General features: G+C 41.0%; 1 protein-coding gene and 1 long non-coding RNA gene across 3 annotated transcripts in view; one reads left to right on the forward strand and one right to left on the reverse strand.

Annotated features, from left to right (window-relative positions):
* Positions 1-17,788, reverse strand: part of Rab30 (RAB30, member RAS oncogene family) — an 83,362-nt gene extending 65,574 nt beyond the window's left edge. The window contains exon 1 of one of the 2 annotated variants that reach the window (XM_090348510.1): positions 17,588-17,788. The gene's annotated coding sequence lies outside the window, so the exon portion shown is untranslated. Of the gene's footprint in view, positions 1-17,326; positions 17,429-17,587 lie in introns of those variants that run through there. The other variant, XM_090348511.1, reaches the window with a different exon arrangement.
* Positions 17,789-17,901: 113 nt separating this feature from the next.
* Positions 17,902-18,760, forward strand: LOC150053566 (uncharacterized). Its single transcript, XR_016538162.1, has 2 exons — positions 17,902-18,074; positions 18,542-18,760. It is a non-coding gene; the product is annotated as an uncharacterized LOC150053566 (long non-coding RNA).
* The last annotated feature ends 7,319 nt before the right edge of the window (positions 18,761-26,079 follow it).

The raw sequence follows: 26,079 nt of genomic DNA on the forward strand, positions 1-26,079 counted from the left end.
AGAATAAACAGTAATCATTTGAGGCTCCAGGGAAATGGAAGTATGCAATAATCCTCAAGTGTCTAGGGAACACCTCAAAAATTTCCCAAACTGATGACAAGACACAAAGGGCTTTTCTAGTTTCCAGGGGCTGCTAGCTTTGAGCATAAAACACTTACAGTAGGCTCCTGTCTTCCCCCTTCCCTCTTTCCCAGATTTCGTGAAAGTTGTCAGAGCCTTGCCTCGGGGTCTACCTCACGAGTCCTTCATCATCCAGAGTTCTAGGAAGCAAGCTAAACTTCAGTCACTTGAAATAGTGTGTTGTTCTATCCCTGAAGTTACTGAGAGTGAATGTACATGCAGCTTCAAGAATTCAAATCATTCTTTTAGGGTACATTGTTCTGGGTATGAGCATGCAAGCCAGGCCAGAGTTTTCAAAGATGAGTATTCAATAATCATCAAAGCTTCTGGTAGCATTTACAAGGCCATAAATGAAAGATTACAGAAAGAAACAGGAGAAGGATGCTACAAAAGCTTCCCTGTGCAATGATAGATTTGCCAGGAACCAAAGCCAGGGATGACAGAGTAGGCATGCAGCACCCATATCCAGAGAGGTTTCTTCCGGAGCCTTGGTCTGTAACAACAGGCATTGTAACACAGCATAGTGCAGGCTGCAGGCTCGTTATAACGCCCTCTTACAGGACACACTGAGTTACCTGACTCTCAGAACAACAGAATGAAACTGAGTTGTCATCAGTCCTTTATTTACAGCTAGGAAAACAGGCTCAAGCAGGTAGGGCAACGCTCACAAACCCAAGACTTGGGAATGGGGCCAAGACATAAGCTCTAATCTTCTGACCGCTGATCTCCTATCTATTACCCCAAACTATGGAACATCAGAGCAGAGAAACCCTTAAACGATTAAAGGAGACTTTCTCCCCTTTCTCTCTCCCCCCCTCTCCCCCTCCCTCTCTCTCTTATAATTCAACCTATGTTTACAATCTGAGAAAGAAGAAAATGCTTAGATGTCCATGTGATCCAGCCAGCCAAAATCTTAAGAGTTTGGGCATCTGAGGACCAACTAACAAGGATTCTCAGGGATACAAAGACAGAGTCAGGAAAAAATAAGCTGAAATTATTCTTTGTTGGGAAGAGAGACAGGATTAAATGCATCAATCACACTGGCCTGAATCAGCAATCTCCCAAATACTTTTTTTTTTTTTTTTTTGGTGGGCCATGGGGCTTGAACTCAGCCTGGGCGCTGTCCCTGAGCTCTTCAGCTCAAGGCTACCACCCTACCCTGGATCCAAGCCCCATTTCCCCTTTTCTAGAGGTTAACTGGAGATAAGAGTCTCAGGTCCTTTTGTGCCCGGGCTGGCTTTGAACCTTGATCCTCAGATCTCAGCCTCCTGAGTAGCGAGGACTACAAGCATGAGCCATCAGTGCCCGACTTCTCCCAAATAATTTTATGAGCCATTTTTAAGAGATAAATTACCAAGATCAAATACTATCTAAGAAACAAAACGGTTGGGTGATTGATTCTTTTTGTTGGTTTGTTTTTAAATGACTTATCCCTGGAAGCTGATGATCTACTACTACTTGAGAAGGATGACATAGGAAAAGGGAGGAACTATCTTCTGTGTGGTGGAAACTATGATGGGCTGGTCTTTCATGCCTATTCCGACACGCCTGCACTCCAGAGAACAACTCCACAGATCCTCCAGAAATGCCAATTGTAGGTTCTTGAAGAAGTAGAGGAAGAAGTGAAGACACAGATTTGTACAACCTTAAACTTGAGATGTTGCTCAGTCTAATTATGAGAAAAAACAGCATTTTGTTTAATGCTGTGCTCATCTCACTTGCTTCCCTGCAACAGCCATCTGTGGCTTAGGTTGAAAATTTCTCACATAACTAACTCTGGATCCCTTACTAATCTGTTCCATGCTTCCTAAATTCTCTAAAAAATAATTTAATTCATGGGCTAGGAGTTTAGCCTAGTGGTTTAGCCTAGAGGTAGAGTGCTTGCCTAGCATGCAAGAAGACCGGGGTTCGATTCCTCAATACCACATACATAGAAAAATGCCAGAAATGGTGCTGTGCCTCAAGTGGTAGAACTCTAGCCTTGAGAAAGTCCAAGGACAGTGCTCAGACCCTGAGTTCAAGGTCCAGGCAAAAACATAAAAATTTTAATTAATTCAGGGCTGAGAGTTTGGCCTAGTATTACTTGCCTAGCATGTACTAAGACCCGGGTTCAGTTTCTTGGTACCACATACATAGAAAAAGCCGGAAGTGGTGTTGTCGCTCAAGTGATGGAACATGTGCCTTGAGAAAGCTCAAGTACAGGTCCTAAGTTCAAGCCCCAGGACTGGCAAAAAATATAATAATAGTAATGTAACTTTATAATCTTACTCCAATCTGAGAGAAAATCCTTAGAGATTGGTGGGATATATTTGAATTTAACTACTAAAAGGGAGTTCTGAGTTTACGAAAGCTGTGCTCACCATGAGAACAGCAGGAAGAATGTAGTTCTGTGGTCTCCTGTGTTATCTTCCCAAGTTGGGGTCATTTCCTCATATCATCCTCCTCTCCAGGTCTCAATGCTCTGATAGTCTCCATAAACACTACTACCAACACTATGAATGTATTGTACAATTGTCTCTTCAGATCTCCTTCCCTAGCCTAAAATCTTCTTAGACAAGAACAGTATCAAACTTAATCTCCAGTGCCTGCCAGCATGGATGATACCCAGTGAATACACTAGTATTCAATAAGTGTTTGATGAATGAATTAAGGTTCTAGTACAGGTCTACATTTCACAGATAAGAAAGCTGAAATTTAGAAGATATCAGATAATAGAGGTGTGGTGCCCTCAAAAAGCAGCAAGTAGTACTCAAAAGCAAGTATCATTTACATCCCCAAAGGGACGCAGTATTGTTCAATGGAGATAGCATGGGCTCTAGGTATTGCTTCTGCCATCTATTAGTCATGTGACCTTGGGCAGGTTACTTCATCTCTCTGAGTCACAATTTGTACATCTGGTGACTAGACTAGGAATAACTCCAGGGTTGTTAGGGTTAAAATGCCAGGGATAGCACCTAGCTGTGAGTGCTCAATAAATGTTTACTGAATGAATGGTGAATGAGTCCCTCGCCACCACATCACCATTTCAGAAACTTGGTTTAGACTTTGCTTTCAAGTCTCTGCCTCCCTAGGAAGTTGCTGACTTACCCATAATTATAGAGGCCACACCTCTGGAGATTTATTCCTCACTAGGATTGGATCGTAAAGCTGCTCTCAAACTTTGCTTCAGCACACTGTTCCCATCAGGAGAGGCCCTGCCTACTCTCCTCATTGCCACACCAATCTGATCCATCGGTCATGGACAACCCATGGAAGGCCATAGCTAATCCCCAGAATGTCATCAGTCCCTACTGATCCCCCAACCGCTTTCCACTCTGCAGAAGAAGGTGCTATGGTGTGTGTCCCTGCTGAAAGTTGTGCTAAAACTGAAATTTCAATACATATAACAGATGTGAACCTTTAGTAAGTGGTTCCGGGACATCTGGGCCTTAGACAAGTGTGCTTCTCAACAGCTGTATTATTCATTTTGGATGGCCCATGGATTATAAGTATCTAAAGGACCTGCAAGGGTCCCACACTCCTGGTGAAATCTCTGCATTCATGAATGAATGGATCCGTGTCTTGTGAAAATACTTGAGAGAATGGGCACAGGTAGTTCACACCTGTAATCCCAGCAACTCAGGAGGCAAAGATATGTCAAAAGCCAGTCAGGGCAGGAAAGTCCATGAGACTCTTATCTCCAATAAGCTACTCAGAAAAAGGTGGAAGTGGCTCTGTGGATCCAAGTGGTAGAGCTGAAGCATTAACAGAAAAAGCTTAAGGAAAGTGCCCAGGCCCTGAGTTCAAGCCCTGGGACTGGCCAAAAAAAAAAATTAACAGTAATAATAATAATAATAAACACTTGAGGGGATCAAGATCACTATGATAGTATGTGAAGCATCACAGTGGAGACAGACAGTAGTTCTTACATACACTAAGTCAGATGATGCCTTGAATTTGGCCTTCCCAGGCTGTAGAACTGTATGGAGTAAAAATTTATCGTTTATAAATTGCCCAAGCTCAAATATTTCATTGTGGCAGCACAAATGGCAAAGAATATATCTGCTTGATTTTTATATTATGGTGAAATATACAGAACATGCTATTTATCATCTTAATATTCATATAATCTCTAGAAATTTTTCATCTCGCAGAAATGAAATTCTATACACATTAATTTTTCATTTCTTCATCCACCTCCAGCCCCTGACAATCTCCATTCTACTTTCTGATTCTATTAGTTTGACTACTCAAGATACATCAAAGGGGCAGAATCCTTTTGTGAAGGGCTTATTACTTCGGCCAGAGTATCTTCAAAGGTCATCTTTATTACAAATTATATCAGAACTACCTTCCTTTGGAAGTCTGAGTGATATTCTATTGGATGCATACATCACATTTTGCTTATCTATTCATCCATCAACTGGCATTTGGGTTGCTTCACCCTTTTGATTACAGTGGATCTTGCTATGAGCATGGAGTTAAAGGAGTCTACCTATTTTTAGCTCTTCGAATGGAGTTCAAACTCCTTAAAGATAAAAACTATGTCTACTTTAATCATCTCTATAGTCCTCAAGGTACATCACATATGAGGGGCACAAAACAAATACCTATTCAGTAAAGACAGGACTCAATTCAAAGATAAGCGTCTATGACACAGAGCTATAAAATGCACAACAGAAAATACAAGCTACACTCTTGACTCTTACTAGTGAAATGATGTTATTTATACTGTCAGAAATTCAGTTTCATCTTTCATTTTTTGTAGCCATTAAATAATACCTTATGGAAAGCAGTCAATACAGTACCTGGTATATCATTTTTTAAATGTCAGCAAGATTACTAGCATAAAATTAGACAATAAAAGTGACTTATTGTACTTATGTCACTTTATATCTTACCCATAAAATAAGCCAGGTACCAGTGGCTCATGCCTATAACCCTATCTACTGAAGAGGCTGAGATCTAAAGCATAGTAGATCAAGGACAGCCTATGCAAAATAAAATAAAAAAAATTCACTAGACTCCATCCCTAAAACAACCAGCAAAAAGCAAGGCTTGAAGACTGCTCACTAGGTAGAGCAACAGTCTAACACATATGAAACCCTGAGCTCAAACCTTGGTACTGTCAAAAAAAAAAAAAAGTGTAGGGGCTGGGAGTTTGGCCTAGTGGTTAAAGTGCTTACCTAGCATGTATGAAGACCCGGGTTCGATTCCTCGGTACCACATACATAGAAAAAAGCCGGAAGTGGTGCTGAGGCTCAACTGGTAGAGCTCTAGCCTTGAGAAAGTCCAAGGACAGTGCTCAGGCCCTGAGCTCAAGCCCAGGACTGGCAAAAAAAAAAAAAAAAAAAGTGTAGATTAGACTAAGCAATTAATGTTACATAATATCAAAACCAAAGGACAGTCCTGGAGTATTAACAGTGAATTCAGATTGGTGTTACTTAATATAAATTTTTAAGTTTTACATCTGTAGCTCCAGGAGTTTTGGCATTTAATTTTTTGTTTTAGTTTTATTTTTGCTTTTATAGCCATTCCTAGGGATTGAACTCAGGGCCTGAACATTGTCCCTGACCTTCTGCTCAAGGCTAACACTCTACCACTGGAGCCACAGCACCACTTCCAGCTTTTTCTGTGTATGTGGCACTGAGGAATCGAACCCAGGGTTTCATGCATGCTAAGCAAGCCACATTCTCAGGCCAGAAATTTTGTCACTTCAAAGAAGCAAGCTTAAATGTTACAGTAAGAATTATCTAAGCAAAGTAGCCTTTGTGTCAGTGTGTGTGCATGCCCACGCCAGTACTGGAGTCTTAAATCAGAGCCTGGGGTTCTCGCTCAGCTTTTTCTGATTATAGGTGGCCCTCTGTCCCTTCAGCCACAACTCCCCTTCTGGCTATTCGCGAGTTATTGGAGATAAGAGTCTTGGAATTTGGGGACAAAAACATGAGAAGGGGTATCAAATTTCGAGAAGTAATGTACCCACTACATACCTCTATACTTTATCCCGACAATAAAATACAATAAAAAAAAATAAATAAATATAGAGAGGAAAACGAGTCTTGGAATTTGTCCAGGTTGGCTGCAAAGCATGATTCCCAGATCATAGCCTCCAGAGTAGTTATGAATACAACATGAACCACCAGTGCGAGCATAAATACTTTTTTTTTTTTTTTTTTGCCAGTCCTGGGCTTGAGCTCAGGGCCTGAGCACTGTCCTTGGACTTTCTCAAGGCTAGAGCTCTACCACTTGAGCCTCAGCACCACTTCCGGCTTTTTTCTATATATGTGGTACCAAGGAATCGAACCCGGGTCTTCATGCATGCTAGGCAAGCACTTTAACCACTAGGCCAAACTCCCGACCCCGAGCATAAATATTTTTATCAGGATTATTTATTTAAAGAATTCCCTCCCTCCCACCCTCTCTCCCTTCCTTCCTTCCTTGCTTTGGTTTAATCTATTTTGGGCTTAATTATTCAATTATTGAGGCTTTTAACAAAAAGATGAAAAAGTACGTGAGATCTGTATTATATTTCAAAGCAAATGTTTCTTTCAGCCCTCTCAAGTTGAGTTCCCCATGCTATTCAGAGTTCCTCTAGGATATGAATTCTTTTGAGGTTACTACCTGAATCTTCCAGGGTACTAACATTCTTTCCAAAGTTAGCTCTTAGAAAGCAAAATTCCTAACTCTTGAAAGGAAAAGGTTATGCAAGGTTTTTCTGGTTTTTTTGTTTGTTTGTTTTTTGTTTTTATTGTCAGGATAATGTATAGAGGGGTTACAATTCCATTTGTCAAGTAGTAGGTGCATTATTTCTCACACATTGATACCCTTTCTCATGTTTTTGTCCCCATTTCCCTCACTCCACTCTCTCCCAAGTTATTAGGCATGGCTAATTACAACCACTCTTTAAGACAGCATCAGACTAGTACTGCCCAAATGGAAAGAAGCCATTACCTTTAGCTTTCCTAGGAATATCATAATCTCATGTAAATGTAACATTATATTCAGATAACTTCTTAAATGGAAAATTAAATACAATTTGACAATATGGACTTTTGTAGGACTTTGCAATTAAATGAATTTACAAATGAAGGAGAAAATATTTTGTCAGGCCAAGAGCTTTAATTTTGTATTCAGAACAATACTGCCATAATCTGCCACAAGATTTTAATTTGGCTTCTAAACAGTGGATAAATGCTGTTGTCAGCCCCACCACCATCCAATGATATCAGATAATGTTTCAGGTAATGGGCACCATACTGAGACCTGAGCTTTGTTTAATATTCATAACTATCCTAGGCACTAAATACTAGCAACTCACTCCCTGCAATTTATCATCTTTTGTTTTGTTTTGTTTTGTCTTGGGGCTTGACCAAGGCACTGTCCCTGAGCTCTTCAGCCCACGGCTACTGCCCTCCCCTTGAGCCAAGCCCCACTTCCCATTTTCTAGAGGTAAACTGGAGATAAGAGTATTAGGTCCTTTTGGGCCCAGGATGGCTTTGAACCTTGATCTTCAGCCTCCTGAGTAGGTAGGATTACAGGCATGAGCTACCATGCCAGGCTGCAATTTATCATCTTTATCTCTATTAATTTCAGGCTTTTAGAAATGCCACTATTACTAAGAATTTATGTCCTTCATCCACAATACCAAAATACTGTTTTTTTAACTTATTTTCATTGTCTTTCATTCTCTGTTAGAATACTAGTTTTTAAATTATATGCCCCTCTTCTCATTCTACTATGAAAATATAAACATCTACAACTAGCACTCTAACTGTGAAATCATAATAGTAGTCAGGCTGGTGGGTTATCTTTTTAATTAATCAATTTACTACAAAAAATACCCAAGTGAACTACAAGGGAAAATCCTTTCTAATACCATCCCACAACAGTGATCAACGCTCAGATTTTGATATGACATTCTGTCATTTCCTACTTGCATATACTAATAAAATTACAATGCATATGATTCTGTTTGATGTCTTTTGAGCATTTGAAGAGCATTTATCCATGTATTTGCATGTTACATTAGTTTATCTCTCTTCATAGCTATTGGAAACTGCCAGACTGAACCTTTGAAGGCAAGTCATTTTGTTATGAAGTTCTGGAAACACTTTTGTATGATGCTTTTGTCAAGTCAAAGGAAACAAAGTCTGATCACCCCTTGTTTTATTTTGTTGTTGTTGTTGTTGTTTTATGCCAGTCCTGGAGCTTGATCTCAGGGCCTGGGCACTGTCCTTGGACACATTTTACTCAAGGCTAGTGCTCTACCACTTCCAGCTTTTTCGTGTATGTGGTACTTAGGGCTTCGTGCATGCTAGGTAAGCATTCTACCACTAGGCCATGCTCCCAGCCCACCCCTTGGTTTAAATCCTCAGTAGTTTTAGAGAATTCTCTTTCCATATACCTTTGCCAGGTCTTAGGCACTTAGGCTACATTAGCTCGGAGACAGAAATGGTGAAGGGTACACAGAACATGGACAAAAAAGGAACCGGAGTTCTGCTGGGTTTTGTGAGGCTGTGATAAAAATTGATGTGTGAAAGCCGGGCGCAGTGGCTCATACCTGTAATCCTAGCTACTCAGGAGGCTGAGATCTGAGGATTGCGGTTCAAAGCCAGGGCACAGAAGGACCTGAGACACTTATCTCCAATTAACCACCAGAAAACTGGAAGTGGTGCTGTGGCTCAAGGGGTAGGGCTGTAGCCTAGAGCTGAAGAGCTCAGGGACAATGCCTAGGCCCAGATATCAAATCCCACAACAGACAAAAAAAAAATTGATGTGTGAATAAACATGGGAATCTATAAAAGTAATCATTAAAACACTCCTTATTTGCTTGCTGTTTAAAAAATAAGCCAAAAGAGTGAAGTAGCTAAAGAGTTTTCTCTAAAAACTGTGAAAACTTTTTAAATTTTTGAGTTAGGACTAACTGCACTAAAATACAGACATCATTAAGTTTGAGATGAAAATAAGTTGTCCTGCTCTTTTCCTGTACATTTCAGTCCTCATTTGAAAAAGGGAACTAAATACATTTGCAATAATGTATGAAGATAGTATAAAGAACTTGTAAAAGCTGTACAGCAGTCCCAGGGTCACAACAAATTGGAGAGAGACTCAACAAACGGGATTACCTAAAAATAAAATGTTTCTGCACAGACAAAGGAATAGCTACTAAAGTAGAAAGATAGCCAACCAACTGGGAAAAAATATTTACTAATAATACATGAGACAAATGCTTAATATCCAATATCTACAGGAAACTCAAAAAACTAATTCCCCCCACCAAACCCAACAAACCAATCACTAAATAGGAAAGGGAACTAAAGAGAGAATTGTCAAAAGTAGAGATTAAAATGGCAAAAAAAAATGAGAAAATGCTCATCATCCATGGTTATAAAGAAAATGCAAATAAAAAACAACTCTAAGATACCACTTACCCCAATTAGAATGGCCAATATTCTGAACTCAGACAAACGACAAATGCTGGCGGGGTTGTGGAGAAAGAGGAACCCTACTACACTGCTGATGAGAATGTAAACTAGTTCAGCCACTCAGGAAGGCAGTTCAGAAGCTTCTCAAAAAACTGAAAATAGACCTTCCTAATGATCCAGCCATACCACTCCTGGGCATCTACCCTGAGCATCATAACCCAGGATATGATAAGGACACCTGCTTAGCCATGTTCATCTCTGCACTATCCACAATAGCCAAGCAAAGGAAACAATCCAGATGCCCCACCACAGATGAATGGTTACCAAAAATGTGTTACATATATACAAAGGAATTCTACATAGCCACCAGACAAGATAAAATAATGGCATTCACTAGGAAGTGAAATAGGAACAAAAGGCTCATGGTCTCCTTGATATGTGGATATTAGATCCCAACAGTACAAGGGTGATTACTCAATATTTGGATACCCAAAATTATTAGTCTTGGAGATCTAAACATAACTACATAGGCATAAAAATCTATTATGTCTATAGACATAATGTTTTATTATATGGATTGATATGTATCCATGACATATAAAACCTCAGCTTTCTTTTAATTATGTTCTAAAATCTATGTGCCAGTGAGTGATTGCATACAGACATTCCCTTCTTGAATACTTGTTTGTTAAACATGACATTGGAAATATGATGTAAAAAATCAGTGTTGATAAAATCTTTCAACAAAAAAAAAAGCTGTATGGCAATAGGAGGGAGGCAAGGAAAGAGAAAGCAATTGAGTTATTCTGATCAAAATACAATATAAAATACCCCGGTGAAACACAGTATGTTACAATGAATGACAGAAAAGTTAAACAGGCTCTACAGGTGTGATTGGCACAGAAGTGGGGTTGCTAAACAAGGAGGTAAATGAGGGTGAATGGGTGAATATGGTCAGTGCAGTTTATTTGCATGTACGAAAATAAAACAGTGAAACCTGTTGAAATTGTTTTAAGAAGGGGAAGTGGGATAAGGAAAGTGACTGATGATTGATGACAGAGATAAGCCTGATGGGCAGGGACAGGGAGGATAAGGCAGTTACCAAAACTAGATATTAGAATTGAGATTTGGGAAACCAGGGGGCCCCTAGTCTTCCTTCAGCTTCAGATATCGAGGTTCCATTCACCAAAGGTTTTTTTCTTTGTTTTGTTTTTATTGCATTTTATATCGGAAAGTATGTGCAGAAAGTAAGATATAAACATCAACATGTGACAATAATTTGTATACAAGTGGTAGATAGGAAAGTCATCTTGGGAACTAAGAGTTAAACAGAAAACAATTTGCATAAAGCTTAGTCTACCTGCCCCCCTCCATTCCAGGCAGTTTAGGGTAGAATGAACCCACACCCAGGATAGAAATCTGAATCCCAAAGGGATGGGAATGTGGCTTAGTGGTAGAGTGCTTGCCTGGCATATATGAAGACCTGGATTGGATTCCTCAGCATCACATAAACAGAAAAAGGTGGAAGTGAAACTATGGCTCAAGTGGTAGAGTTCTAGCCTTGAGCAAAAGAAGCTCAGGGACAGTGCCCAGGCCCAAATTCAAGGCCAGGACTGGAAAAAAAAAGAAAGAAAGAAAAAGAAAAAAAAACTTCAATTCCTGGTAAGCCAGGGATGACTGATCTTGCCAGGGAAGTTTCAGCATTCTAAGAGTTTTTACTAAGAGAATGGCCTTCCAGATTCCCAATCCTTTCTGGTCTCACAGCTGGATTTTTTCAGTTCTCACAACACTATATATACATGCTGAATTATCACAATGAAACCTTGTACAATTAATGTATACCCATAAAAATAACAAGAAGTGGGGAGAATTCAAGCTCAACTTACAAACTGGAATATCATTGTCTGAATGTTTATCTGTCTGAATTTCAACAGAAGGAATCCTAGGGCAAGAGTTAAGGCATTTTCTGTAGAAAAGCAGTTACGAGTTTAGGATTGGGTCTACCTGAACAGGGGTCCTGGGTAAGAAATTATGAATCCCATCAACCATTCATTATTTCCATCCTGTTATCCACTGTGCCTGAGAATTTGGATTGCTCATTAATGCTCATTATCATTTCAACCCTCCATTTCTTTATTTGTAACATAGGGTTTATTGAGAGGCTCAATGTGTATGAAATAGCTCTGACCATTCTATGTGTACGTAAGTATATGCTGTTAATATACTGCTCTCTATGAGTGACTTCACCCCAATCTTGCCTTTCAGTTCCATAGCATTTGTAGACAGAAAAGCCTGTCGGGTGTTTGTTTTGTGTTTAGGAACTCTTTCAGGTCTTGTATTTATTTCTTCAGCTAGTGCATACATGCATAAGTTAAATAAGAGGTTCTGAACTGAGGGTTCTGATTTTTAAAAGTAAAATAAAATAAAAAGAACATGGAAAGAAAACTGGAGCCACCGTAACTTTTCTTCTCAACTTCTACTGTGAGCCAAAGGGCACAAAGTTTCCCTTTAATTTCCTCCTGATTTAAATTCTTCTCAGCAATATTTGAGAGTTCTAGTTCTATATACTTTTGCCAAACCCTTAGTTACTTGGGCTAAACCTCTAAGGGAAGCGGGATGAAAGGAGTACACAAAATGTGAGCAAAATGGAATCATAGAGTCTCTGTTGCTCTTCAATACAAGATGTTCTACAAAAATACATTGTGAATGCTGTTTCATGGTCTTAATCCTGTGCAGTAAACTGCACATCCATTTTTACAGCTGAATGAGGAAACAATTCTGAGTAAGTCTAAGAACTATGGGATTTTTTAAAGCTATCTTTCCCATAAAAGTCCCCTACATGGCCGGAAGTTTGGCCTAGTGGTTAAAGTGCTTGCCTAGCATGCATGAAGACCTGGGTTCAATTCCTTGGTACCACATACATAGAAAAAAAAAAGCCCGGAAGTGGTGCTGAGGCTCAAGTGGTAGAGTTCTAGTCTTGAGAAAGTCCAAGGACAGTGCTCAGGCCCTGAGCTCAAGCCCAGGACTGGCAAAGAAAAAAAAAAAAAAAAAAGTCCCCTACATGCCAGCCCCCCTCCAAAAAAAAAAAAAAAAAAGGAAAGAAGAAAAAATACAAACAGTAGAACCTAGGAAGGTATTCTGAACCAATACTATACTGAGCCCCCTGAAGCCAGGACTTACTGATAGGGTTTCTTTTTAGGCACTGAGGGAGTTTTCTGTAGACCTATGTAATTAGCTGAAGTTACAAGCACTCAATCAGAGCATCCACTGGGGATCAAACAGGTGTCAGACAGTTTGTATGCTTCCTTTGATTTTTTTCAACTTATTTATTTATTTATTCATTTTTGCCATCCTGGAGCTTGAACTCAGGGCCTGAACACTGTCCTTAGGCTTTCTCAAGGCTAGAGCTCTACCACTAGGCCAAAATCCTGGCCCTCCTCAACTTACTTTGAAAACTTTTAAACTATAGAACAAAAAATAGCAAATAAATTAAGCCAAGCACTTGTGAGCTTATGGTTGTAATCTTAGCTTTTCAGAAGGTTGAGATCTAAGGATTGCAGTTTGAAACCAGCCAGGGCAAAAAAGTCTAACAAAAAGCTAGATATGGAGGTGTGGTTCAAGTGAGAGTGCCAGTTTGAGTGCAAAAAAGCAAACAAAAATGCAAAGCACTGAATTCAAGCTCCAGTACCAGTACGTACTTGTGTGCATACACATACACTGGTGAGAGCAAGCTAAGTGCCAGCAGCTCACACTACATAGGAGCAGCTGAGATAAGGAAGATCACAGGTTGAGTTCAGGCTGGGGATATAATAATGTCCCACAAGCATTACTACTAGTAACAAAATCAAGGTTAGAGTGCTAACTGTACATATGTGCAAGAGAATGACCTTTACAATAAGATTTTTTTTGGCCAGTCCTGGGGCTTGAACTTAGGGCCTGGGCACTGTTCCTGGTTCTCTTTGTGCTGAAGGCTAGCCCTCTACCACTTGAACCACAGCACCATTTCCAAATATTTCTTAGTGGTTAATTGGAGATAAGAGTCTCATAGACTTTTCTGCCAGACTGGCTTTGAACTTCAACCCTCAGATCTCAAATCTCCTGAGTAGCTAAGAGTACAGGTGTGAGCCATTGGTGCCTGGGTAAGCTTTTATTTTGTTGTGTTTACTTTTTTTAGTTCAGGATCCAACCAAGAATGACTTCTTGTGTTTGTTGTCTTATCTCTTGCTCCTTTAATGTGCATCAGTTCCCACTAAAACTTTTGTTTTCTTCTGTGAATGGTTCATTTCAGTGGCATATTTGAAGATCACGGGCTAGCAGCTATTTTGAAGCATGTCCCACAACCTAAATTTGCCTGATTATATCCTTATGAATAAATATAAGTCAAACATTTCTGGCAAATACTGATTTCAGTATCAACATTTTTATGTTGACATGTAGGTACTTCCATGGCCTCAGGTTGTCTGATACACTGTTATCTTTTTCCTCATTTTGTCCCTATGAATACTACAAGATATTAACTCACATCTGTAATCCTAGCTACTCAGGAGGCTGAGATCTGAGGTTCATAGAGAAAACTGAAAGTGGCACTGTGGTTCAAGTGGTAGAGCAGTAGCCTTGAACTGAAGAGCTCAGGGACAGCGCCCAGGCCCAGTGTTCAAGTCCCATGACAAAAAGAAAAAAAAAAAAACACCTCACCCAACTTTATTCCAATAGAAAATTCAAAAGTCCGAGATCCATTGACTTAGGGAACTCTACAGAATTAGAATCAAGGAAGTTGAACCCAAAAGAAACCAGAACCGAAATGTTTTTGAATTTCCCTAAAAGTTATCTACAAAATATCATAAAGACCACAGGGTGCAGGAATAGATTTGTTAAGTGGATTTTTGTGTGTGACATTTGCATTATTACTAACTACCTCTTTCCATTGTCCTAGTATTTCCTGCTTTGCAATGAATCCTTAGGTAATTAGGTTATTTTAGTAGTTCAACATAAATTGAGAGGCTCTATTTGTGTGAGGAACACAGGCACCCATGAGGGCTGTTTTTGCCTTCATGTCTTGGGTCCAAAGTTCCCTGACACTTTTGGATATCCCTATCACCTAAGAATAAACGGCTTCCATGGGCCTATGCTCCTGTCACTGCTCTCATACTTCTGCATACATGATCATTAATATTTGTCTCTCTCACTTTAGCATATTCCCTAAAACCAATATATCCAAAGAACTGCTTCATAGTTATTCAAGGTCACAGGGAAAGCAATGATAGAGACAAATCTTAATCTTCCAGTCACCTTATTTCTCCTCCCTGTGACATTTCTCCATGGATTAAAAACAAATACTCAGAAGAAAAATTAAAAATCATAAGGTCTTTGTGACAGCTTTTGAAATTGGCTGTCCCATCACTTGCCTTCAAAGAGACAGCAAGTAGACTTTCCATGCCTGAAGGAATTCTGCTGCTAAGCAAAACCCATTCAACCACTACCACATCCTTCTTCCTGAAATGGATACAAAACAATAAATGCATTTCTTCCACAAAGAAGAAGAGATAGGATGAAAGGAATTATCCTTCCAAGTGCCTTCAAAATAACAAGTGGACAGTTCTGAGCATCTGAATTATTTAGCAATCAATAGAGAACAGTAAGTGAGGGAGAAAGGTAATCTTTCCACTACTCACAGGAGCAGGGTAAGGGGAAAAAAGAATTAAATGATGTGGAAGCTATTGGAAGAGGAATTATTCCTTGGGACTTATTAGAGCATTTCATATAAGTCATTCAAAACCTTGCTAACCCATTGTCAAGTTCTTCACAGGTGCCCATCAAAAAGAAAAGTGACATGAGCTCAACTACAACATTTAATTGTTCTCATGTTGCTAGGGCCAGACTGTGTCTTGTCACACAAACCATACACTGGACAGAGTCAGGCTCCTTGCTGGTTATCCTGCCAAACACAGACCCCAAGGAAAAGTAAAACCAAAACTCTTCAAAGAGCACTCTGAGCCAAATAGATATGATGGTTCACACCTGAAATTGTAGCACTTGGGAAGTAGAGGCAGAAGACCGACAAGCTCAAGGCTACATAGCAAGATCCTATTTCCAAATACACACACACATACACACACACACACACACACACACATGTATATGTACAATGGAGGACTCGGAATAAACATCCATCTACTGGGATTCAAAAGTGAGGGAAGGGAAACTGGGTTATGATATTCAGAGACTGGAAAGAGACATAAAAATATAGATGTGATATGCTGGCAAGAGGGAGATCCTGAAACAGGGGAAAATGTAAACTGTAAGTGAAGAGACAGGAAAAGAAACAGAATATCAAGAGATGTGAGTGCATAAGAAAAGAAAGGAATGTATACAACAGAAGTACAGATGATCTAAGAAGAGCGAAGAGTACTCAAAACAGAGATGGAGCAGGAGAAAGCCCACAGTTGGGTCTTTTCCCAAATCCAAAAGCTGTTCAGTGCACCCCCAATAAATCACTGCACCACAAAACCCACACAATGGACTATGGTTTGTATTCAGTAAAAGCAGCAATTAACAAAGTTATCACCCGGCTGCAACTGTGAATCCCTAACCATAGGAATTTAAAACCAACAAAATGGATTCAAAGCAGCTGAGACAGCTAGTAAAGACTTATTTCCAAAACCTGACTCAGATAAGAAAAGGTTTAGCATTTTAAAGTTAAGCAAATATTCTGGCATTTCTCCTTCTTTTGACATTCCAAGAGGGGGTGTGGCTGACCCCAGATCTATTCATTTCCAGGATTGTAGATCTCTAAGGGAAGACTAGCCCCATCTGTTCTGGATTGGGTCAGCTGTTTATCTCAAAGTTACATAGTTGTTGCACTCATCATCCCTGTAACTTTTATTTTAAAAAGGACAGCCAGCATCACACTAGCCAGAATGTTTTGTGCCCTATTAAAGTGTCCAAACATTGTTTTAAAAAAAAGGGTGGGGGATGCATTACTATACTATACTCCTTGGTCTCCTAGGATCAACTCTTTTTTTTTTTTTTTTTTTTTGAGTACCTTTCCATGATGGCCAGTCAAGGCTGATAACACTTCTAACTTTCCCTTTCTCTTGTGGTGTTCCAAGGGACCCAGGTTCCCTAATCCATCCTGTTCTGCAAACCGTTATTCTTGAGTGGTAACTGAGCCTGGGGAAGCGGCGGCTCATCACGGTACCATTGTCAGTGGCAAGAGCCACTCACACAAGCACAAATCTGTCCGCTCCACTTCCAAACAAATCCTGAACCCTGCAGTCCGGAGCACAGGAAAAAAAAAAAACAAAAAAACACAAAAAAAAACAAAAACCCGCTCAGGAACACGATGCTTCCAGCAGCCTAAGAGAACCTTCCCCGGACACGTGAAATGTTTCTGACTGGCACGGAGTGCACCATGAAAGGACACTGTCACCTCAAATTAGCAGAAAAGACGAGACAAACTACACACACACACACACACACACACACAGGAACGACCTGCAAAACTTCAGCTACCCACAAGCAGTATGTTCATCATTTAAAAAACAAAATTTTTTAAATCGTATCTGCCGGTGCAAGCGACCCAGCGATGTTTTAAAGTCGTGCGATCACATTAAATCACTGTCTCCATGTCTCCCCACGCATCACCCCTTCCCACTCAAACCTCCACGCGGGCGGCGGGGACAGCACTGCAGTCCCCCACCTTTGCCCTCTTCGGATTTTTTTCTTTTCCCCAAGAGCATTTCCCAACATCCTGTCCAGCCCTGCCCCCCTCTTCCCAGCCGCCCCAAAATAAAAATAATTACAAAATAAAGGTTGGAGGGAGTTGCGACTCGGGAATCTGGCAAGCCAGCCGTTCTTCTTGGCAGGGGCAGGTTCCCGGAGTTGTTCCTTGCAGTGACCCAAATTGCACAAGAGCCTGAAGGGGAGAGCCCTCCCCCCAGCCCCCCTCCCCATCCCCGTCCCTCCCACGCCCCACCCCTCCCCATCCTCCGCAAAGAAAGCCTGGAGAACTAGGCGGCGAGGGTAACTTGGGAGAGCCATTGGAATCAATCACTGCAACTCACCTGGTTTGGGATTTTCCTCCCCACGCCAGGCATACACAGAAATGATGTGAGAATGAGTCACGCACGACAGGAAAGGTGATGCGGCGTCCTAAGTCCCAGGGCTGCAGTCCGTCCCTGCCCCGGTGCGGCTGCTACTCTGAGCTCAGCTGGAGCGAGCGGCAATAGCCAGCCCAACAGCAGCAGGGGGGGCGGGGGGAGGTGGATTAACCGTAGCACAATGAATGCGGTGGGGTTTTGCAATGACATCATCCCTCTGCTCTAGCGGCCCCAATAACCATGCTCCAGGGCCGTGCATTCTGGGAACTGTAGTCTTTCTTCCCCTCCGGGAAGAGCGATCCAAAGCCATCATTGAACTACAAAGTCCAGGATGCACTACGGTCGGGCACGCCCTGAGCTTAGAAGCGGAGAGCGAGGCCGCCATGTTAGGAGCTCCGGGACGACACCGCCGAACTGGCTGAGGTTTTAGGGGCTGAGGAGCAGAATGAGAGTGCGATGGGGACGGTGAGGTGGAGGACGAGGCTGCGGGAGAGCTCTAGGCTCCGGCGTGGAGGGGGATAGTGGTCTCGCAGGAGCCTGACTCGGGGTGGGGCCGACTGAAGGTGGCGTCGGGCGGACCCGGGTCTCGCGGTGGTGCTGAGGCTGCGCGGCTTCCCGCGCCTCTTGCTCAGTTTCCCAGCCGAGCGGTCTGGGGATTCGTCGTGTTTCTGGCCGGGGAAAGTCTCTTTCGGTCCGCCAAGCCAGGCAGTCGGGGCCGACGGTACTCCGGGGTGCGGTGAGGGGGCCTCGGGTGGCGGCCGTCGCGCCTCTCGGCGGAAGCCGGCCTTCACCCGGGGAGTCGCGCCACACCTGTCACGCTTGTTTTTCTTTGCTTCTTCATTTCCCAGTCTCACCTCCTTCCTCCAGGTTTAGGATGCCCCACTCGGTTGCTTTCTTTCTTTCTTTCTTTTCCTATAGGAATGACCTGCAAAGAAATATGCCAAGGGATCACGGGACGTTGCGTGGGCCCTGCAAATAAGACCAGGAGCGGCCGAAGGGAGTAAAAGCCAGGTTTAAAACTTCTCACCCCGCAGGGAGAGCACCAAGATCCGGAAAGAAGCTATTATTCATAATGGTCCCTGCTCTGGGGTAAACCTAGAATGGATGCCCAAACACGGCCAAGGCTCATTAGCGTGATCACCTTATTTTGAAAAAACAACAACAAAAAAGTCCTTTTGTTAGCATGTATTGGTTATATATAATTGTGGGCCTCTTTGTGACATTTTCATGCATGCATAGAACTTAAAATCATTCGCACGGGCCTCATTACCCTCTCCCCTCACCAGTTTATATTAGAGATGTACTTCGTGTTTAATTTGGAGTACTCCATATAATATTACATAAGAACTTTTCAGTCATTCTGTCCCATGTTTCAAATTAACTTTTTTGTTTTCCTCTTGTGCCAAATCGGTGCTGTGTGTTCTTTTTTCAGATTCTGGGCTACACTCTGAATAGATGAGAAATTTAATTTCTTTCTGAGGTTTTCAGAGGATTAAAAGTGATGTTGTATGTGTTTTATGTTGTCCCTCCCACCTTCTGCACCACATTCTTGAAATTAGCTGATTTCCTTGAGCCAGTAAAAGTATGTCCTGTATATTTGTTAGAAGTTAGTAAAATAACCATTGATAGATTGTCTTATCAAAAGAAAAGCTAGGCAGGACCAGGAGTTTGGCCTAGTGGTAGAGTGCTTGCACAAAGACCTGGATTCAATTCCTTGGTACCACATGCATAGAAAGAAAAAAGCCAGAAGTGATGCTGAGATTTGAGTGGTAGAGCTCTAGCCTTGAGAAAGTCCAAGGACAGTGCTCAGGCCCTGAGCTCAAGCCCAGGACTGACAAAAAATAAAAAGAAGGGGCCGGGAGTTTGGCCTAGTGGTTAAAGTGCTTGCCTAGCATGCATGAAGACCGGGGTTCGGATTCCTCGGTACCACATATATAGAAAAAAGCCGGAAGGGGTGCTGAGGCTCAAGTGGTAGAGCTCTAGCCTTGAGAAAGTCCAAGGACAGTGCTCAGGCCCTGAGCTCAAGCCCAGGACTGGCAAAAAAATAAATAAATAAAATAAAAAGAAAAGCTAGGCAGACTGATCTAAAATGAATAAAAATGGTAGATATGGTCTATAGAAGACTCCAGTTAAAGGTCTGGTATCTGGAAACAGGCCACAAAATGAATTACTGTGTTTAATTATAGGGAAAGGGAAAGAGTATGTGTTGATGGCCTTTGTTGTTTAGGATAACATTTAAAAAGCTCATACAAACATTTTCATTAGGAAGCGGTACCATGGCTCAAGGGGTAGGGTGGTAGCCTTGAGCTGAAGACCTCAGGGACACAGCCCAGGCTCACAGGTCAAGTCCCACCACTGACAGACAAAAAAAAATTTTTTTTTCATTATTTGGAAACACTTGCACATCATGGTGGTAAGTACTGGAAAAGGGACAAAATGTATAGCATTTTCTTTCTGATCTTTATAGAGATGTTCTAAGCTAACAAATAGTGTTTTCATTTTCTAAGATATTTATATAAGCAATAACCACTTTGACATATGGAAGGCAAATAATATATCCAGGGAAAAAGTAACAGATTGCCCACAAATCTTGCATGTAAAAAATGAGACCTATGTAATGTAGTAATTTCTACTATTTGTCATGTGTTTAATAACATAAGGTTTTCTAATCTTATACTTAGACATTTAGCAATATTATAAACACATGGGACATGTACTTAATACATGTGTATGCCCTGCCTAGGTTTCCTTTATAGCTAGGATTACACTATTTTCTGTGTTGGAATAAAGTCTCAAGTTTTTATCCAAACTGACCTTGAACCTCTCCCCTTCCAATCACCTTCAAGAGTAGCTGGGATTACAGATAGGAGATTGGCTGATTTTGTACTTATTCTTAAATTTTTAGAAAAATAGTCTGTGCTCTTATTTTTCCTCCCAGTTGTAGGGCTTGAACTCTGGGCTTGGGCACTGTCCCTGAGCTCTTCAGCTCAAGGTTACAGCCCTACCCCTTGAGCCACAGCACCACTTCCGGTTTTCTGGTGGTTAACTGGAGATAAGAATCTTGTGGAATTTAGTACTTGGGCTGGCTTTGAACCTCAATCCTCAGATCTTAGCCTCCTGAGTAGCTAGGATTATAGATAGGAGCCACTGCACCCAGCTTTTAAGAAAATATTTCTAAAATGCAATTAGAAATGCCTTAGAGAGGCCAGGAGTTTGGCCAGTGGTAGAGTGCTTGTCTAGCATGCACAAAGACCTGGATTCAATTCCTCAGTACGACATACATAGACAAAAGGTAGAAGTGAATGGTGCTCTGGCTCAAGTGGTAGAGCACTAACCCCGAGGATTGGCCAAAAAAAAAAAACTTAGAGAAAGCAAAATATATTCTTCAAATATAATTAGAAAGTTGATTTACGCTATCATCATTGGTAGCTAACTAAAGAATATTCAATTACTGTTGCACCAAGAATGTTTTCAATAAGGATGACTGTTAAGATCACCTATAAAGGTTTAAAATTATATAATTGTTGCCTACAGATCCCAATTGAATATCAGTACATCTACAGAGGTTGCATAGAATCATTGTCTCCCTTTTATATTTGTTTTTGTTATGTGTGGTACAAGCAATAAGAAAGGTTTGACCAAACATTATAGATTTATTGTTAATTTTACCTATTGGACTCTAAAATGATAAGAGGAATACCCTTGGTGATCAGCTTTGGGCATGGCATAGGGGATTGAAGGTAAGGAGAAGAAATCACCTTTAAGAGTTCCCGAAAGTCGGGTGCTGTGGCTCATGCTTGTAATCCTAGCTACTCAGGAGGCTGAGATATGAGGATGAAGATTTAAAGCCTGCTTGGGCACAAAAGAACCTGATACTCATCTCCAATTAACCTCTAGAAAAGGGGGAGTGGGGCTTGGCTCAAGGGTTGGGCAGTAGCCTTGAGCTAAAGAGCTCAGGGATAGTGTCCAGGCCTAGTTCAAGCCCCATGACCCACCAAAAAAAAAAAAAAACAGTACCCTATATCCCGAATTGCCTAGATATTTCTGAGGATGAGGGTTCCTGTTATTAAAACTCTTAATAAGAGGCACTCAATTAGAGCTCAGCAGTGCTCAAATTGTTGCTATACAAAAATTCGAAAGACATTATATAGAAAGAGACAATGTGATATTTTGGGGATTCTTTTAGAATTTTTGAATTTTTTTTTTTTTTTTTTTTTTTTTTTTTTTTTGCCAGTCCTGGGCTTGAGCTCAGGGCTTGAGCACTGTCCTTGGACTTTCTCAAGGCTCTAGCTCTACCACTTGAGCCTCAGCATTACTTCCGGCTTTTTTCTATATGTGGTACCAAGGAATCGAACCTGGGTCTTCGTGCATGCTAGGCAAGCATTTTAACCACTAGGCCAAACTCCTGGCCCCTAGAATTTTTGAAATTTTTTTAATGTTTTTAATAATTCAATTTCTTGCCTTAAGTCTTGTTTTAGGTCATGGATACTAATATTAAGGAGAAAGACAACATAATTAAAATTTTCTAGTGCTCGCCCTACACATTAGTAAGAGGAAAGCTAAAACTGAAAAGTATTCCTCTTCAGGTTAGGTTTTTTTTTTCCCATATAATCTAAGTTTTTGTGTTTTGGGGTTTTTTTTTGCCAGTCCTGGGCTTCAGCTCAGGGCATGAGCATTGTCCTTGGGCTTTCTCAAAGTCAGAGCTCTACCACTTGAGCCACAGCACCACTTCTGGCTTTTTTCTATGTATGTGGGGCTGAGGAATCGTGCATGCTAGGCAAGCACTCTACCACTAGGCCAAACTCCTGGTCCCTGTGTTTTGTTTTTAAACTTCAAATGGCTATACCTTGGGGTTGCAATTTAATATGTCCATTTATGTGTCTAGTGTTTCTTGATTGTAGTTACTTCTTCCATCCTCTTTGACCCCTTTCCCCCCAGACTCATTTTATGTTTCCTTCTTTATACTCTTTTAATTCCTTGAGTTATTCATTTCAGTCTCTAATTTTAATTTTGGAATCTCACATTTTACAAGTAGTACAGGAAAAATATACAAGAAACATGGTTTGTATTTTAGATTTATTTTGGCATTTTATTTGATTGATTGGTTTGGATGCTGGTACTGGAGTTTAAACTTAGCCTTAAGCCTTTGCTGGACTTTTTCCAAGCTTGCAATGCTGTCTTTAGTTTCACTGATTAATTAGAAATAAGAATCTCTATAGTTTGTGTGCCCAAGGTGGCCAGGAAGCATTATCCTCGGTTCTCAGCCTCCTGAGTTAACTAGGCTTACAGACTGCTTTTATTTTATTTTTATGTTTTATATTTTGCCAGTCCTGGGGTTTGAACTCAGGGCGTGAGTACTGTTCAGGGTCTTTTTCCTCAAGGCTAGCACTCTGCCACTTGAGCCACAACACTATAGAAAAAGCACCCGGCTTTTCTGTGTATGTGGTACCCAGGAATCGAACCCAGGTCTTCGTGCATGCTAGACAAGCACTCTATCACTAGTCCAAACTCCTTGCCCCTGTTTATTTTTTATTTATCTTTAATGGATCCTGGGCACTGTCCCTGAGCCCTTCAGCTTAAGGGTACCACCCTACCCTTGAACCAAGCTCCACTTCCCGGCTTTCTAGAGGTTAATTGGAGGGAAGAGTCTCGGGTCCTTTTGTGGCCATTTTGGCTTTGAACCTTGATCCTCAGATCTCAGCCACCTGAGTGGCTAGGATTACAGGTGTGAGCCACCACGCCCAGCACCTTGTTTTTATTTTCTTAATGGTGAGGTATTCCTGTGTTGCCCAGGCTGATCCAAACTCTCATGCTCAAGCAATCCCACCTCTGCTTCCCAAGTTCCAACTATAGGCTCTGTGACTGGCTTCTGCCAGTTCTTTAGTTCACTAACTTTTTTGGTCTGTATTCAAAATCCTGTCATATTCTTTCCAACCTAACCTCAAGAATAAGAACCAAGAGAATAAGGAGTTGAAATTATTAAACCAAAAGTAAAACATTTAATAGATCATTCTTTTGGAGAAAGAGGCCCTCTTAGGAATGCTCTATTGGTATCCTGTGTTCCTACTGCTTCAGTTTGAAGTGTATTTTGAATGGCTTACTTGATAGCACAAAAATTTGGAGCAATCTGAGCCTTATTGATAATAGCAACTTTCTAGGAGTGATGGTGAGAATGTCTATAAATGCTTTGGGGTTTTTTTTTTTGGTTGGGGCCTGAGAAACAGACTAAAATTACCTTCAAAAGTATTTCATCGGGGGGCCAAGAGTGTGGCTTAGTTGTAGAGTTCTTGTCTAGCATGCACAAAGACCCAAGTTGGATTCCTTGGTACCACATACATAGAAAAAGCCAGAAGTGGTGTTGTGGCTTAAGTGGTAGAGTGGTAGCTAGCCTAGAGGAATGCCCAAGGACAGTGCTCAGGCCCTAAGTCCTAGCCCCAAGACTGGCAAAAATAAATTTTTTTAAAAAGTATTTCATCAGAAGTCAGGTTTGTATGACAAGTTCTCAACATACAGTTCTGTTTCTTCAAAACAATGGTGATATAGGGAAACAATACTTTTTAGCCCATACCACATAAAGAGCTAGGCTTTATACTAAATTACTAAATAGTTACAATAATACCTGGTTGGCTGGGAAGTCAGTAAGTACTAAATGATTTTGCCAGAGTACTGATACAGCTTGAAAAGGCCACAGTTGGTTATGAAAAACAGGCCCTGTTTTTGTTGAACCACTAATTCCCTAAAAGAAAAATGTAAGAGTATCATTTGTGAGAAAGTTAGAAGCATTTTGTACATTGCAAAGGACTAGTATAATCCTTTATATTTCAAGTGGTAGACTTTAAAGAACCACTATTATGTCTTATTTAGTGTCCTTACCAGTTCTCAAAGTAAAGTGCCAACAGCCAAAAGAAATCATAGCTAAGACAATCATCAAAGCAGAAAAAAAATGCCTTTCTTTTTAGACCTTCCTTTAGAATGAATTATATATTTACTATAGACTTTCTATAAGTGGACTTAGTTAACAATACCGTTTGAGTTTAACAACTAGAGTTTATCAAGGGAAGATTTTTTTCTGGATAGCAAGAAAAATTGGTTTGTAAGTATGCGCCAGGGGCCCGTGGCTCGTGCCTGTAATCCTAGCTTCTCAGGAGGCTGAGATCAGAGGATTGAGATTCAAAGCCAGCCCAGGCACTAAAGTCTGCAAGATTCTTATCTCCAATTAACCTCTAGAAAACTGGAATTGACACTGGCTCAAGTGGTAGATCGATAGCCTTGAACTGAAGAGCTCAGGGACAGCTCCCAGGCCCAGAGTTTAAGCCCCACAACTGACCAAAAAAAAAAGTCAGGGGCTAGGAGTATGGTCTAGTGGTAGAGTGCTTGCCTGGCATACATGAAGCCCTGGTTATATTCCTTGATACCACATACACAGAAAAAGCCAGAAGTGGTACTGTGTCTCAGATGATGGAGCACTAGCCTTAAAAGTTGAGCAGTGCTCAGGCCCTGAGTTCAAAACCCATGGCAAGAATAAAAATATGTGTGCCAACCCTGGGTCTTAACTTAGCACCTAAGCACTGTCTATGAGCATTTGGGGGGGACTGGGGGAGTGTAGGTCCTGGGGCTTGAACTCTTGAGCTTTTCAGCTTAAGGCTCCTACTCTACCCCTTGAACCACAGCACCACTTTCCCTGAACATTTTTACTCAAGGATAATACTCTACCATTAGAGCCACAGCTCCACCTGGGCTCAATTGGCAGTTAGCAATAAGAGTCTTAGAGATTTTCCTGCAAAAATGGTTTAAAACTACAGTCCTTAGATCTCAGCTAGGATTATAAGTATGACCCACTTGCACCCAGGAAGAAAACTGTGCCTGTCCTGGTGCTTAAAACTGAGGGCCTAGGCATTGTTCCTGAGCTTGGGTGTACAAGGCTAATTAGTGTTCTACCCCTCAAGCCACATCTGCATTTCCAGCTTTTTGGTGATTAGGGATAAGAGTCAAAGACTTTCCTGCTAGAACAAAGGGCTGCCTCAGGATGAAGTAACTTACCCCTGTAATCCTAGCTGCTCAGATCTGAGGATCAAGGTTCAAAGCTGCCCAGGGCACAAAAGAACCTTAGACTTATCTCCAGTTAACTTCTAGAAAAAATGCAAAGTGTGAGCCACTTAATACCCAGCTAAGAAAACAGTTCTTAATACTTTCAAGTATTTTTACTTTGAGTTGATATTTAACAGGCAAAAGTATTTCTAGTCTTTATTAGAGATCTAATTTTTGTAGCATGTTGGCACAAGTTTAGCTGTGTTGTACTTAATAAATTGTCATTGGAGATAATGCAGTAGGTGTCTTAAGTCACAATTTGAAATATGAATGCTTATACATAGTTACTGATTAACAAGTGAGCAGTCTTGTTTTCCCAAGCTTTGATATAGAGGGTGCAGTAGAAAACATTTTCTTTGCAAAAATAC

The sequence above is a fragment of the Megascapheus bottae genome, chromosome 16, assembly GCF_031878675.1.
Source record: "Megascapheus bottae isolate mThoBot1 chromosome 16, mThoBot2.hap1, whole genome shotgun sequence".
Taxonomy (NCBI): Eukaryota; Metazoa; Chordata; class Mammalia; order Rodentia; family Geomyidae; genus Megascapheus; species Megascapheus bottae.